This window comes from Rhineura floridana, chromosome 7 (genome assembly GCF_030035675.1).
Source record: "Rhineura floridana isolate rRhiFlo1 chromosome 7, rRhiFlo1.hap2, whole genome shotgun sequence".
Lineage (NCBI taxonomy): Eukaryota > Metazoa > Chordata > Lepidosauria > Squamata > Rhineuridae > Rhineura > Rhineura floridana.
This window is the reverse complement of record NC_084486.1, coordinates 120,074,186-120,091,223: the sequence shown is the minus strand read 5'-3', so window position 1 is coordinate 120,091,223 and position 17,038 is coordinate 120,074,186. Positions and strand designations below refer to the sequence as shown.

The following is a 17,038-nucleotide window of genomic DNA, read 5'->3' as shown; positions in this document are numbered from 1 at the left end:
GTTTATATGCTTGCCTTTATGCTATTCAAGTACTGAATTTTTAACTGACATATCAAAGTGCTTTATTCAAAAGCCATCCAAAAGGGTTTGTTCTGGGATACAATTCTGACAAAAGCTCCAACACAATTAGGGGACCTCTGTAAAGTCAATGGAGCTCCACAGATTGAGAGCTATAATTCCCACTGTTGTTTATTCTAGGAATCACCCAACCAATGTGGTTCTACCACATTCTACCAATGTGCCTGCTCTACTGTACTACCACAAACAAATAGCAGGTGCACACAGAGGCCATCTAGTATCCTAAAGTGGGGATTGCCAATGTAATGCCCTCCAGATGTTGATGGGCTCCATCATCCCTGACCATTGGCTGTGCTGGCTAAGGGTGATGGGAGTTGGAGTCCAACAACATATGGAGAGCAATACTTTGCCTAGCCCTGCTCCAAAGTGACCTGGCCTTCTCACGACACTACGCTACACAGATAAGCTGTATGAATTCTGGCCTCTTTTTCCTTAAAGCTTCACTTGCCAACCAACATCACACCAATGTCTAGAAAGCAGAGTAAAAATACTGTGTGCTTAATAGCAAAAGTGATCTTCATTTCTCTCTCCTCAAAGACTTGTTTCTTGCAGAGTCTTTCCAACCTAGCAGAGTATAGAAAAATAACAGGAAGCTCCCTTCTGAGTAGCTCAGTAAACAGACTGGCAATGGCTCTCCAGGGTTTCATATGGGTCTTTCTCAGCCCTGCCTGGAGATACCAGGTAAAGAACCTTCTGCTTGCAAAGCATGTACTCTACCATGGAGGTGGGACCCTGACCCTTCACTCTGTTGCAAAAAGGACAGAACAGATTTCTCTTTTATATACTCTCTCAAAATACAATAGTTTCAATCCAGCTTTGGAAGGAGACAGTTTGTTCTTCAATCTTCAAACAACTCTCCTATGACAAATTCCAGACCAGAATCCAGTGTTACAATGAGAAAAATGTCATCAACTATTCAACTATGCAGATGGTCATTTTTCACCAATGAACAAACTGATGGTACTGAGTACCTTACAAAACTTACTAACAAATCTGCAATTAGATTTGGTAGATATCAGGCTGCAACATTTTAGGGTCTGGTTGGCTATGAACATCTAAAGGGGACATGCACAGGAGAAAAGCAGTATTGTCAATACTTGGAGAGCTACATCACAAGTATATCTCGCAGACCTAACATTTAGACTTATTGATCCCTTCCTATCCATCAAAAGGCCTTCAAAGCAATTTGCAATGCCCAATTTTTAAAAAAGTTACACTGTATCCACTTAAAACCAACAATTAAAAAAAAGGAAGTCTGTACTGGAGGTAGTCAGCAGTAGTGCCCTCCAGATGTTGTTGGACTCCCAGCTCCCATCAGCCCCAGCCAGCATAGCCAATGGTCAAGAATGATGGAACATTCGGTCTATGCCATGTAGAATTGGAAACAGCAGCAAAACAAGAAGTTCTTACTGTCATTCCACAAAAGCTTTGGAGATGATGATGATTTCTATAGTGCTATGTATGTGGTTTACAAAGAACAGCTTTGATAGGTCCCAACAGAGGAAGGGGGGAGAGGAGAAAGGCAGGGGTGATAAAATAGTTTTAACTTTGCACCAAAAAAGATACAAGGAACTAGATTCCCATGTATTTATTTATTTATTTAGTAACTTACACAAGCCTATATTGACATACATAAATGGGTCTAGGAGGAACATGGGCCAGTTTGTGATTTGTTGGAGCTTTTAAAATAATTTTTTAGCAGGGAAGGGGAGAGAATTAGGGCAGGATCACTTTTAGTTTTGTTTCTGTATTTTAATTATACATTTGTATGTTGTATTTGTACTATATTTTTGCTATAAGTTGTCATGAGACCATTCTTGATATATAGCAATGGATAGATAGAAATTATTATCATTACTGTTATTTGTGGTTATTTATTTTATTTATTTATTTATTTTATTTAATTCGATTTCTATACCGCCCGTAGCAAGCTCTCTGGGCGGTGTACAAACAATAAGATATATAATTACATTTCAGTTTTAAAACAATCCTTAAAAACACAATTATGGTGAGGCCATAAACACAGCCACACTTTATTGTCTTTTTTTTTTTAAGGAAGTGATTGAACAGATTTAATTGAGTCCCAAATTAGGTCTAAAGCGTGTGCCAAAGCACTGTGTGAATTTTTTGAACATTATGCAGAAGAATACATTGAATTCTCCTTTAGAATTCACAACAAAAAACCCTTCTCATCCAAGCAGTTACACCACAACATTGCTTGATACAGATGGCATTTCTTAGCTGGAAGGATCAATTGTTTGTTTTGTGTAAGGCAGGCTCTTACTGAGTGAAAAAGTATACAATTTAACATCTATCAACAGGGGATGAGTAAAATCATCACTTTTATCACCTGTATAACCACAGTGCCACCCTAGGTTTCCACTAGGACTTTGATCTGGTGAAGCTTTATGCTATAGGGGGGTCTGAAATTGCTGGCTTTTGGATCTGCCACCATGTCAATCTATTATCTTGTCAACAAAACAAAATCCTATTATATACAAAGTTAATGAAAAAGGACAAGAAGAAAAAGTCTGACGACCACAATCAATATGGCCCTCAAATTTATTTATTTATTTCATATAGCCCTTCTCCATTTGGGAATGACCATAACTCAATGGCAGAGCACATGCTGTCAATACTTGAGGATCCCAAGTTCAGTTGACTGACATCTCCAGTTAAAAAGAGTAGGCAGGAGATTATGTGAAACATCTTGCTTTGCCTGAGACCCATGTTAGCTGCTTCCAATCAAAACAGATGACACTCTAGATTAACAAATAGTTCTAATCTCTCTCTCTCTCTCTCTCTTCCACTTTTCTTCTCCAAAAGGAGATGCCCAAAACAATTACGCAAGCTTGGTGTTATTCTAGTCCTTCATTTCCTTTATCTCTGTTCAAGCATTAAAGGTTCCATGTAGAGGGAATAGTAGTGGGTGATACTAAGCAGCACTCCCCCCACCCCAAGGCATCCATGATACTGCATGATACTGCTGCGGCTATACTTGCAAAAGCAACTTGGAATCCTGTATGATTAGGGCTCCAGGGCACATGAAAATATCTGCATGTGAAGGCTCCTTCCCTGCAGACATTTGCGTTGTTGGTGTGGATGCCAGTGGAGGTGCTTTTAGTGGGGCTACTAGGTGCAGCTGTACTTTCTCCTCTTGTGCTGCTCTGCATGGAAGTCATAATGCCTTAAGAGGGTTTCTGTTATTCACATAATTACAAGTGCATGCCACTTGCTTGTTCCCATAGAGCCCCACACTAACCTGTGTCCTTTTCATTAAAATGCTCTCTGTGCTTTCCTACTTCTACTGGATACACATATCCTGTCATCATGGATGACAGGAAGATTAATCATGTGCTGGGAACAGGTAATAAATATCTGAATACATTGCCTTGCTACAAGTAACAGCCAATTTAGGTCATTTGCTAACTTTAACATATTGGGAATTTAAAATTATAATGGCATATTCCATTTTTACCTCCAACACTGAGGGCTGTTAGACAATTAGCCTCATTGACATATATTTTGACAAGAAGTTTGACAAAAACAACAATAAAAACCAAAATAAAATAAAGAGTTGGAAATAAAATATGCCTGAAAACCCACAGTGCCTCTCTTAATATCAGCTATAAGAATTATTCAAAATAGACCGTAGCAAAACTTAGAAAGAATGCGGTATCATTCCTATTAAAGGTAATTCAAGAAGCTGTCATTTTTCAAATTTCCTTATAATCAGGAAACAATTGGAAGTCCTTCAATAAAGGAGATATTGGATACCTGAGTAAGCACGAAACTACAGAGAAGAAACAGGAAAATGATAATAACATTTAGCATATGCATAGCACATTTAAGTATTCAAAGTAGATCTTCACAGACATAATCATACTCTCCCTAATCATTTTGTTGTAATCATTACAAATCCTCTATAAGATAGTCCAGTATTATTATTATCCTTGTAAGGTGGGGATGGGAACCTCCAGCACTCCAGAGGCCCAGGCACATGGTCACTAGTCAGGGGTGATGGCAACTGTAGTTCATCAACAACAACAGAAGGGCCACAGGTTCCTAATCCCTGTTGTAAGACAAATGCAGGGCTGAGAGAACAGCAGTTGCTTAAGGCTCCTCCGTCGAAGTGAGATTTGAACCTGGGTTATCCTGCCTCTCAGTGGACAGTCACTGTGCTAAACCAGTTCCAATCAGCGCTGGGTAAAGGTAGCAGGAATACCACATCACAAACTTCAGACTTGCAGAACTGCTTCCAGTATTAAACTCCTTTAACTCCTTCCTTAAAAACAAAACAAAATAAAAATTTTCCCATGGTCCTGAAAATTAAATTGATTTTGGAATGGGATTTTGACAACAGAGAGAAAAAGAAAGAAGTTTTAAAAATAAAATACAGAGAGACCTGTATAACCTCACAACCAATCAATTAGATATGGTAAATCGAACATATACTACGTTTTAACACATATCATGATTTATTTCTTTATTTATGCCACTGTAAAAAAGAACTGTGCAACTACCCACCCAAGGAGGCTTTGGCCTTGTTTCTCAACAGCTGTGACTTAAAACTGTTTAGTGATATCCTTTTGACATTCAAAAACAAAAATAAAGGCTTGTCCTATTCTAAGGACACCCATTGAAATTAATGAACCTAAATTAGTCATGCTCAGTCATTATGATGAGTCTACTCAGAGTAGGACTAGCATAGGATACAGCCCAAAATGAACCAGCCAAACCATTGGATTTGCCAAACGTAGCTCTTTAAGTCCCCTTATTTTCAAAACGTATAATCTGCCTTTGATGGCATGGGGGTAATGAGAACATTGTATCCCTATAACATCAGTAGAATGTAATTACCTGGCCACAGTCCAACACAGAATTAAAAGAGTGCTTGAAGCTCACTTAACTCTTTGTTGAATTATGGCCCTGTTTATTATTATTTTTTTGTAAAACAAACTCCACCTAGATGTCTAAAAATGCACATCTGTTAGGAATTGTGCAATGAAGCCAACTTTCTGAACGGAAAACATATTGCTTCAATAACAACCAAAGGTTGCTACCTAACTATAAGTCACACACACACTATATTGCCAAAGTAAATGAAAGCAGCAGCTATGTAGGAAACAGAACATCAGGGGACCAACAGGCGCTATCTCAGGCATAGTGATGAAGAAAGTCTGTGCTTCTGTGTCTGTAAAAAAAGCCAAGTAAATAACATTCGTAGATCATGGAAAATATGTTATTACACAGAACATGTTATAAACCATATGTATGCTCTGTATTTTTCAGTAATACAACCCCCACCCTCTCATTATAGCCATTTCTGTTCACCCAGTAAAAACAACACAAGATTTATAATTCAAATTACATAGCCGTACGTCTAAGCCCTAAAAGCCCATGAAACACTTGGAGGAACAAATACACTGCTGGTACAAGATAGCTGGGCTACAATCCTGAATGTTTTTTAGCCGATTATTATTTTTGTAGGATGTTTAAAAATAATAATGGATGGGAAATTGTTATTACATGCAACGCCTTGAGAGTTCTATCTCATGTGAAAAAGAAGTTGGTAACAGAGCATTTTTGCATTCTATTCCCCCCCCCCAATGAAAACACAGGGTTATGATCCACTCAAACTTAGGCCCTTTTGAAGTCCCAGTGATTTCAACAGGAGAGTAGAGCCATGTTTACAGCTATTGAAATCAATGGGACTTTTAAAAATCCTTATGGTTTGACCTGACCACACCCAAGAATTTTAATAGAAAAATTCAAAAAGTTTCAAAAGCAATATTAAGGCTGCAATCCTATGTGCATTTACTTTCACTGAGCACAATGGAACTTACATCTGGGTAAACTTGCATAAGATTACCCTGAAATAGCACAATTTCTAATAAGTTTAATGGGACCTACCCAGGTACCTATGTCTAGAATTGCAGCTTAAGATTTATTTCAAAGGAAGGGTTTAGACGTGGACTAAAATCAATGGGACTTTAACTAAAGTGTCAACACTTTTAAGTTCCACTGCAGCCACTGGAGTGAAACAAAACTTTCAATGATAGCCCCATGATCAATTTTTTATGCTTTGTCTACATTTGGGTTCAGAAAAGCTTTCAGTTGTCTAGCTTTCCTTGCCCAGTGTTAGCATGCACGTATTGATAAAAATCATTTTGCTCCACCTTTAGGTCTACATTGAGACTTCTTCTTGCTGCAACCTTGACACAGATGCTCAAACTATTTTTTCTTTTCACTGAAAGAGAAAGATCATGACACATTTTCTGAGCTGCTGTTATAACAAAAAAGTCAACAAATAAATAGTACTAGTTAAGAATGCAACCAATGCACAGAAGCACAAAAGCCTCCTACTTGTTAGCATGCTTTGTATGCTAATTTTAAAAGTTTCTCAAGTTTCCAATGAAGCAATACCAGGCATTTTTGGGGAGAAAAGAAAAATTCAAACATGAAGACAAATATTGATTCTTTATTACTTTGATTTATAAAGTCAGATAAGCTGTAACTCTCATTTCACTTTGTATTGTAGTATCTCTAGATACTACAGAAATGAAATATTTTTTTAATAATTTTTATTCAAATTTTCATAAAACATAGAAAACAAAATCATAAAACATTCAAAGACAAAAAACAAAACAAAACAAAAATGATTAAACAAAAAAATAAAATAAAATAAAATGTTGACTTCCCATTTGTCACATATCAAATCAGTTATAGGTCTACAATATATAACAATCCTGTCTCTTAAATCATATTATAAAATCACTTTCCTCCAGTAGTTATCTTAATTAATCATCAAATCTCATAAACATTACTTTATTCTTTCCACAAAAAGTCAAAGAGAGGTTTCAATTCTTTAAGAAATATATCTATCAATTTTTCTCCAAATAAACATGTCAATTAATCCATCTCGTTAATAATTATAATAATCTTATTGTCATAACCATAGTCCAAATAAACATTTTGATTAATCCATCTCATCAGAATCTGTTAGGTCCAATAATTTCAATAGCCATTATTCCATTATCCCTATTAGTTCCATCTTCCATCTTCAATAGTCCTGTTAAGTCCAGTAATTTCAGTGTCCAATCTTCCATTATCAGTATTCCATAATAATCTTGCTGTTGTAGCCATAGTCATATAATAAGAGTCTGATGGGAATTTCCTCTATCCCAAATATTTTCTTGCCATCCATTCTGAATAAGTTGCTGAAATACTGTTGTAAAGTCATATCTGTGTTCTTCTTTTTTACAAAATGCACTGGCTCATCTCTTAAGAGTTTTTCCATTGTCACATGGCTGCAGTTAATTCCATAGATTTTCTCTATATCAAGCTCCATCACATCATTCCAGTCCAGAAGATTATCCAAGCCATTGATAACTTTATCTCTAATATCTTCATTAATTTCTTCAGAGATAACGTTAAATTCCAAACAGTAGATTTTATTTCTAAAATCCATAAACTCCAGATCTTTTTACAATTCCACATTTGTTCCAATCTCCAGGGCTTGTATCTTCCCTTTATTTTTTCTTTTCTCATCTCTGATCTCATTCTCCTCTCTCACAGGGTCCCCTATTTCTTTAAGCTCCTGCGTCATTTTGCTCAGTTCAATTTTCAGCTCCTTACTACCCTGTCGCAGGGTTTGTTTCGTTATCTCAATCTCATCCATTATTTTCTGAAACATAATTACTTCCAGATTCTCAGCCACTTTCTTGATTGCCATTTTTAAAACCACGAAAACAAAGCAAAACAAAAATAAAGAAGAACCACTTCTTATTTCAGCAACAATTGGGTTAATATTCCAGGCTTGATGACATCACAGTATAAACAGAGCAACCTGCCTTATCTCTCTTGTGCAAGAATACAAAACAAATTTAGTTCCCAGCATCAAAACAGTTAGTGGCGTCGTGAAGAAGCAGATTCGTCAAAATAAAATAGACCAAAAAAAGAATAGTCCCAGACAATATAATATTCCTCGGAATAGAAATCAGGAATAGAAATCCCTCTTCTGTTTATTATCTTTAGAATGCACTTCCAGGACAGCTTTTTGCGACAGAAACAGAGATAAGCTGTTAATTTCGTGAATAACAGAGAAGAGCTATATCTCACCCAGAAGTTGTCCAAAGCCGATCAATCTGACAAATCTCCTTTTGCTGCAACAATTTAAACCAAGTAAAAAAAATAATAGAAAGAAGGGTGCTTGCCTGTTAGTCCGTTCTCTCTTTGAAGAAAAGATAAACGTATCGCTTAAGCAGATAGAGCTTGTTAGAAAGTCCGTCCGGCATTGTTGGCTGGACCTTATCTCATAAATTAATGAAATCCAGTCCTCCCAACAAAAACAGGCTTTGAGGTTGATCTCTACGTTTCTCCCTGCCCGGGAGAAATTTCATCAGTCAAAAAAAAAAATGTTCTGACTGATTTATATCTGAATAAGCTTCTTTTGAGGCGGGAGCCCGTCCCAAAAGCAGGCACAAGCGAAGTCACCCTTCCCGGAAGTCCAGAAATGAAATATTTAATGACTACAAATTAACTATCTTTAAGAGGGAAAGCCTCAATTTAAATTTTATTCCACAACAAAATGGATAGTGCTGATAGGACAGCTGACAAATATTAACTCTGGAGAAAATCACAGCTGCACCACTACCATCTTTGTTTTAAATTTCAATTAGCATATTCTATGTCTGAATATACAGGGCGCTTGTCATCTTGCTATGTTTCCTTCCTTCCAATTCTTACAATTTTTACCATTTTCAGTTTTCTAAGCAAGTTGAAGAAAGCAAGCTCAAAACATGCCACTACTGCTGCTCTTTTATGTGAGGTCCCTGGGACATCATCAGGGAACAGAAACGTTCTTAGAGGCAAATAGCAATCATATTACCACCAAAACCAGCAACTGGGATTTACTTCCAAGTTAAGAACCACATGACTGTACTGCATGGCTGCAAAGCTTTACACTATCCTTTGCCAACCTTGTGCTCTTCAGATTTTTCCTTCAGCCCCAGCCAGGTAAGTGTAGTCCTATATGTCTGGAAGGCACCAGGCTGGTGAAGGCTGCTTTACAGCCTTACCTGGGAGTAAGCTCCACTAAACACAGAGAAACTTACTTCTAAGTACACATGTGCAGAATTGCACTAAGGAATACCATTCACCCAGCCACAAGAAATATGGTGTAAATCTGCACTCCAATCCAATCTACCATTGAAAACCTGTGGAATGTACAGGGAAAGCATAAGAAAAAAAGAGGGGGACTGGCCATGAAAATAAAGTGCTTAATAAATGCATCCCAGCAGCTGGGTTTGAGAAGTCATGCTTCAGTGGAGCAACATTAACAGAAGTTAATAAGATCTCATGTATCCGCCAGGACCTAGACTCTCAAGCTATAGCAGTAGATCCTAGTGAGATGTCCGGAGCACAGTCTTGTCCTGTTTTGTTGGATGAGCTTCAGTTGGTTCAACTCGAGGACGTGGACAAGGTGCTTGGACAGGTACGTGCAACCACTTCGGTACTGGATCCTTGCCCCTCCTGGCTGATAAAAACTAGTAGGAATGGAACAGGTAGCTGGGCCAAGGAAGTGATAAATGCCTCTTTACGAGAGGGAGTGGTCCCGGGCTGTCTGAAAGAGGCAGTGGTGAGACCACTCCTGAAAAAGCCTTCCTTGGACCCAGACAATTTTAACAGCTACAGGCCAGTGGCGAATGTTCCATTCCTGGGCAAGGTCTTGGAACGGGTGGTTGCTGGCCAGCTCCAGGCGCTATTGGATGAAACTGATTATCTAGATCCATTTCAATCGGGTTTTAGGCCCGGTTTTGGCACTGAGACAGCCTTGGTCGCCCTGTACGATGACCTATGTCGGGAAAGAGACAGAGGGAGTGTAACTCTGTTGATTCTCCTTGATCTCTCAGCGGCTTTTGATACCATCGACCATGGTATCCTTCTGGAGAGGCTCGCGGAGTTGGGAGTTGGAGGTACTGCTTGGCAGTGGTTCCGCTCCTACTTGGCGGGTCGTCTCCAGAAGGTAGTGCTTGGGGAACATTGCTCGACACCGCGGGCTCTCCAATATGGGGTCCCACAGGGGTCAGTTTTGTCCCCCCTGCTTTTTAATATCTACATGAAGCCGTTGGGAGAGGTCATCAGGAGTTTTGGAGTGCGTTGTTATCAGTATGCTGATGACACGCAGCTCTACTTCTCCTTTTCATCTTCTTCAGGTGAGGCTGTCGATTTGCTGAACCGTTGCCTGGCCTCGACAATGGACTGGATGAGAGTTAACAAACTGAAGCTCAATCCAGACAAGACTGAGATGCTGTTGGTGGACGGGTTCTCTGATCGGATGGTGGATATATACCCTGTCCTGGACGGGGTTACACTCCCCCTAAAGGACCGGGTTCGTAGTCTGGGAGTCTTTTTAGACTCTTCCCTCTCACTTGAGGCTCAAGTAGCCTCGGTGGTTAGGAATGCATTTTACCAACTTCGGTTGGTAGCCCAGCTACGTCCCTATTTGAGTAAAGAGGACCTTACATCAGTGGTACATGCTCGGGTAACCTCACGTTTGGATTACTGTAATGCGCTTTACGTAGGGCTATCTTTGAAGACAGTTCGGAAGCTACAACTAGTGCAAAATGCGGCGGCCAGATTGCTGACAAGGACCAAGCGGTCCGAGCATATAACACCTGTTCTGGCCAGCTTGCACTGGTTGCCAATATGTTTCCGGGCTAGATTAAAGTGTTGGTATTAACCTATAAAGCCTTATACGGTGCGGGACCACGATACCTTGCGGAACGCCTCTTCCGATATGAACCGGCCCGTGCACTACGTTCTGCTACGAAGGCCCTCCTCCGGGTTCCAACTCACAGGGAGGCCCGGAGGGTGATGACAAGATCTAGGGCCTTCTCAGTGGTGGCCCCCGAACTATGGAACAGTCTCCCTGAGGAAGTACGCCTGGCGCCGACTCTGCTCTCCTTCCGGCGCCAGGTCAAAACCTTCCTATTCTCTGAAGCATTTTAAGTTACACTGATTTAATTTTAAAAATGTTTATTGTGTTGGATTGTTGCTTGTATTTTAGTATTGTTTTGTTATTTATTGTATTTTTATGCTGTTTTATGTTCACCGCCCAGAGAGCTATTGCTAGTCGGGCGGTATATAAATTTAATAAATAAATAAAATAATAATAATAATAAGTCTGAAATACAACTCTGACTAGCTCCTCCTCATTTTAATGAAATGAGGATGGGGACAGCCAACAGTATGACAGAGCATACCTACCCAACTATCATCTCTGTTCATAGGTTTTGTAGGTTTATGTGCTTCAGAAACCTGCAAGATCTCCAGTTAAAGCCCTGATGGCTAAAGGATATCAAAACTCACTTGCTTTTCTTTAACAGCTATACCACTCATAGAATCCATTAAAAAGGTTTTGTACCAATACAGGAGGATAGTGTGCCCCTTTCCACTAGATCTGATACCAGCTCTGGTGCTTTCCTTCCTTTCCTTAAAGAAAATATGGTTTAATGGGGTAAAAACGCCAATGTGTCATATTGAGCTGAAGATCCCCATCTTGACTCTCAAGATAAACCCAACTGAAATAACATTATCTGAAAAGAAATAAAGTATTCATGGTGATAGTGAAAGGTAGTATTCACTGTAACTTGGCCACCAAACCACATTAATAAATAAAACAAAAATCCAGGACAAGAAGTTATTGTAAAGTGCTCTTGAAAGTGACAGGAGCAACCCACGCTGCCAATGTTCTCACTGTGGAAGAAGAACAAAATCTGAATCTAACTCTTGCTTTGGAGAGAGTTGGATTCATTTTTTATTATTCTTACATCTTACGAATACAGAGAATAAAGTCAAGGTTATAAATCAATCATTTTCACTTGTGCCTTCATGTATACTGAACCTTTACATAGAAATACCCAAGGCAGCTTAACAAGGACAGAACAATCGATTTTAAACCAAAGATCCATTTAAAAAAAATGTATTAAAGAAATGCATAAAATAAAAGGATATTGCTGAAGTGGTTGCGCTGTGACTTTTTTCCCCTGCTGATTAATATGTAAAAGCTGTTCAGATAATTCAGCACTTAAAATTCCCTTCACCCAAGGCTTATTTAAGTCCTTTCAGTCAGCAGCATATTCATCGGCTAGCTTCATTCCTTACCTTTGACAGACAGGACAAGGCTCCTTTCTCTGGTAAAAATCCAGAAGATAGCCGTAACTCATGTCTTGACTCTCTTCAGTACAACCAGCTGCAAAGGATGCCCAGGTCAGCAGCTTTTCCTTGGCCAGCCAGAGGGGAAGCAGCAATAGCAGCAGTGAGAGCAAACTCAGTAGAGGGGGCTCCTTGCACGGTGCTAGCCAAAGCATTCTTGGTTACTATGCACACTGAGACAAGCTATTTGTATGCTTACAGATAAATTACAACAAGAAGTGCTTCTTGTATGCTTCTGCTTAAGCACTTCACTCCCAAAGAGTTTAGGATAGCAGCCTGCAAACCCATGGTCCAGCTGTATTTTTCTACACTAGCTAATTCCCTGAAGAAAAGCAAATTGTATTTAAATGAACATTAAATTCAACGGCTCATATGCATGTAGCATTAGCACATCAGCGATCATAGGCCTAGACAGACATGATATAGGTGTGTGAATGCTATACATTATTCAAGGGTTTATATAATAAGTGCTTTTAAATAGGAGGCGAACAGGTGCATTCTTTACATGGATAAATGCCCCTTATGGCCCATATTATGTATATATTATGTATAAATGGGATCTAAATCATTATTTCAAAGAATTACTGAAGAAAGTCTTCAATGAAGTCAAAGGATAGTGAATGCTATCTTGTAATACATACTTACTACTCAGCATAGTGTGCTTTAAAAACCTAAGTCATTTTTAAGTTTTGGGAATGGCTGCTTAAGTCATAAGTATCAAACCAGACCTGTGAGTCACTTCTGCATGGTCATCCTTAGTACGCAAAAATAACTTGTTTACACTGATGTTATATTATACTCCTGATATTGCTACCAAACTAGGTGGTTAGCTAGTGCTTATCTGAGGGGAAATATAAATTGTTGATCCCCTCGGTCAACATATTAAGAAGAAATATAGGTCACTAAGACCTAAGTATAGATGTCAAATTAATCTTCATGCTTTTTCACATACCTCATTTCCACCAAAACATGAACAACAAAAAACCTGTAGATGCCAGATTAGAAGAAGCAGACAAACTGTGCTGCTTATCATACTATTTGTGTAATATTCTGCAAGCATCAGGTAGCCATTCTTAGCACATTTTTGGAAAAGATTAGCTGGCATAGATATAACTTGAAGCCATAGTTTTAGCCCGGGATGGAGAACCTATGGTCTTCCAGATGTTCTTGGGTTCCAACACCCATCAACCAAGCTAGTACAGCCAATGGTCAAGGATGGTGGGAACAGTGGTTCAACAACATCTGAAGGACCGCAGGTTCCTCCTACCCTGCTTTAAGCTGACACCAGTATGGAATGTAATCTCACACTGAAAAGAGGAAAGAAAGGGGGGAAGCATGTATTTAATGCTGTAAGTGGTTTTATTGGACTATGGAGCGGTATTCAACTAAAGTGTCCCCCAGTACAAGGATTTCTGCTTGCACAATGGAACTTCCCTCACCTCCCCAAATCTGCTCCAAAGGGTTGGGAGGAATCCCTTGACCAGATTCAGGGGGCACACTGGGGAAGAACGTAAGAACAGCCTGCTGGATCAGGCCAGTGGCCCATCTAGTCCAGCATCCTGTTCTAACAGTGGTCAACCAGATACCCATGGGAAGCCCACAAGCAGGACCTGAGTGCAAGAACACTCTCCCCTACCGTGGCTACTGGTAACTGGTTTTCAGAAGCATACTGCCTCTGACTATGGTGGCAGAGCACAACCATCATGGCCATTAGCCACTTATAGCCATCTCTATGAATTTGTCTAATCTTCTTTTAAAACCATCCAAGTTGGTAGTCATCACTGCCTCTTGTGGGAGTGAATTCCACAGTTTAACTATGTGCTATATGAAGAAGTACTTTCTTTTGTCTGTCCTGAATCTTCCAACGTTCAGCTTCATTGAATGCGTACAAGTTATGAGAGAGGGAGAAAAACTTTTCTCTATCAACCATTTCCATGCCATGCATTATTTTACACACTGCAATCATGTCGCCTCTGACCCACCTCTTCTCTAAACTAAAAAGCCCCAAATGCTGCAACCTTTCCTCATAGGGGAGTAATTCCATCCCCTTGATTAGGGATGGCTGAGAATTTCGATTCAGTTTGCATTTCAAGCAGAATTTATCAAATTCGCAATTTCCAAAATAATATGAGAACTGAAACACAGCTATCCTTCAAAATTCACATTTATTCAAATTTTGGGATTTATTAGAATTTTTACCAATTAAACAACATTTACAAAAATGCATATATTAGAGAAAAGTGTGCATAAAAATGAATACATGAATGAAAATAACATGCAAAAAGGCATGAAACGAGAAATGGCTTGCAAAAATGTGTATTTTTGTCAAAACTGCTTACAAAAATGTGTTGGTTTGGAGAAATGTGCACTAAAATGGTGGAGAATTTTGATGAGGAGGTTTTTTTAAAACAACAACAACACGCAGATCACTGTAGATATGTAGAGAACAGAATTTAACATTGGAAAAATGAGAAACTGAGAAAACCAAAACAGATGGAGCCTTCCATCCCTACCCTTGATCATTCTGGTTGTCCAGGAAAGGGAGGAAAGTTCAGCTGCACAAGGAGAAATCCTTGAGCTGAAGGGTACACCATAGTTGGATACCAGCCTAAGCCTTCAAGATGTTTGGTTTAAAAGGAAAAAAAACTGCAATTGAGCTTTGACACCATCTGTGATTCTGCCACCCCATGAAAGTAGTGGACTGCCTTCAAGTCAATTCTGACTTATGGCGACCCTCTGAATAGGGTTTTCATGAGGCTGAGAGGCAATGACTGGCCCAAGGTCACCCAGTGAGCTTCATGGCTATGTGGGGATTCGAACCCTGGTCTCCCAGGTCTTATTCCAACACCTTAACCACTATACCACACTGGCTCTCTTTGAGTTTAGAACACATTAATTTTTTCAGCAGTTCTGAGTTTATACCCAGTTGTCCCACCAGAGCCATTTCAACATGATAATACAAATAGAAACAGTATATAAAACAATGTGAAAATGATATATGAGATATTAACTTCTACAGTTTAATATCTCTATAGGGGACTGGATGCTTGAATTTTTCTCAATACCCCTTTGGCAGACTAAATTTATAGGAAAATGGTTTCAGCTGAAAACACAGAAATCGCTTCAGCTAAATCACACATGGGTGGACATAAAGTCTGCTACCAATAAAAATTAACTGACAAAAGGGGTTTGCAGAAATACAAAGGAGAAATAGTAGGGAAATTCTGAAGAAAGCTGCTGGCAAACAAATCTGACTCAACATGAAAAGAATATTGGGAAAAAGTGACAGAGTGGAATAACAGGAAGCTTAGTCAGTTCTGGAAGAAAAAAAGTGTGTGTGCTTTTGTGAGACAGAAGTAAGAAGGGACACTACTGTACTTTCAACAAACAGGAGGGACTGGCAGCCAGAGTGCTTTAATAAAAAGAGATATGAACTCAATGGGATGGTAACCATGTTAAGGCAAAATGGGTATCTGGCTGGCATATGATATGAAAGTCCAAAAAGTATAGTGGGTATAAACAAGAAAACAAAATTGGTGGACATGTGTTCGTAGGCAAACCAATAACTAGCTGGACTGATCTGGCAAACAAAAAACATTCTAAAAATGATGATCATTCATTTCATTTTTTCTTCCCACTTTATTTTTCTAAAAGGACATAAGGAAGCACTTGACAAAGTTCAAAGGACATTTTGAAGCAGGCCAAAATGCTATTTGAAAGGAGTGTACAATTATTTAAGTTTTGATTTGGCCTGGAATTGAGTGGGAAGAATAGAGGAAGCAAGCTTATTTTGATAGCAGATGCAAAACGCCACCCTCACACATTATTATGAATCAAAATGGAGAATCCCTGTCCAAAGATTAATTAGATAAAATAAGTGAGATACAATTATTAATATATATATACAGTAGGGCCCTGCTTTGTGGCACTTTGCTTTACGGCACTTCACTAATGCAGCGGTCTCAATTAGATGCAATTAGACTAAAGCCCCACTCATACGGCACTTGTTCTGCTTTTACGGTGGTTTTCGGGCATCGCGCGCCATTCTATTCAATAAGTTCCACTTTTCAGCAGTTTTCACTTTTCTGCGGTGGTCAGGAACGTAACCTGCTGCATGAGTGGGGCCCTACTGTATGTGTGTGTGTGTGTGTATACACACACACACACTCAACAAGTTTCTACATATAGAGAGAGGTTAGTTTTCCAGTAAAACATACTTCTAAATTTTCTCAGCCTTCTCTGTTGCAACCCTTATGCCAGGGATAGAGAATCTATAGTCCTCCAGGTATTGTTGGACTCCAACTCCCATCGACCTCACTCAGCCTGGACAATGGTCAGGGATGATGGCAGTTGGAGTCCAGCAGCTTCTAGACAGCTACTGGTTCTCCCACCACAACCCATGCCCTATGCTATGAAACTCCCTTCCAAGGAGTACTACCTCCTCCTTGCTAGTTTTCTGCAGACAGGTAAAAATAACCTATTTCAGTGGTCCCCAAACTACCTGCCCCCCCACAGATCACTTGAAAATTACTGAGGATCTTGGCAGCCCGCTAATGATTTTTTTTTTTTTGCCTGTAGTAGCAATTGTATTTTTATTGCTTCTTTTATTTCTTATATATATATTATGGAATTCAAACTGCAATACATTTAAATCTATTAGAAGAACTAAAAGAAACAATAAAAGTACAACTAAAATCAATATGTCTATTTAATGTGATGGATGTGCCATCCCTTGACTTCA

The 17,038-nt window shown here is 39.1% G+C and overlaps 1 protein-coding gene and 1 long non-coding RNA gene across 13 annotated transcripts in view; both read right to left on the bottom strand.

The window, feature by feature from the left end:
* The window catches only part of MBNL1 (muscleblind like splicing regulator 1), a 268,804-nt gene that overhangs the window by 135,263 nt on the left and 116,503 nt on the right, over nucleotides 1-17,038 (bottom strand). The window lies entirely within an intron of this gene.
* LOC133389436 (uncharacterized) lies at nucleotides 5,160-12,442 on the bottom strand. Its single transcript, XR_009764109.1, has 3 exons — nucleotides 12,247-12,442; nucleotides 6,258-6,328; nucleotides 5,160-5,272 (listed from the first exon to the last, which is right to left on the bottom strand). It is a non-coding gene; the product is annotated as an uncharacterized LOC133389436 (long non-coding RNA).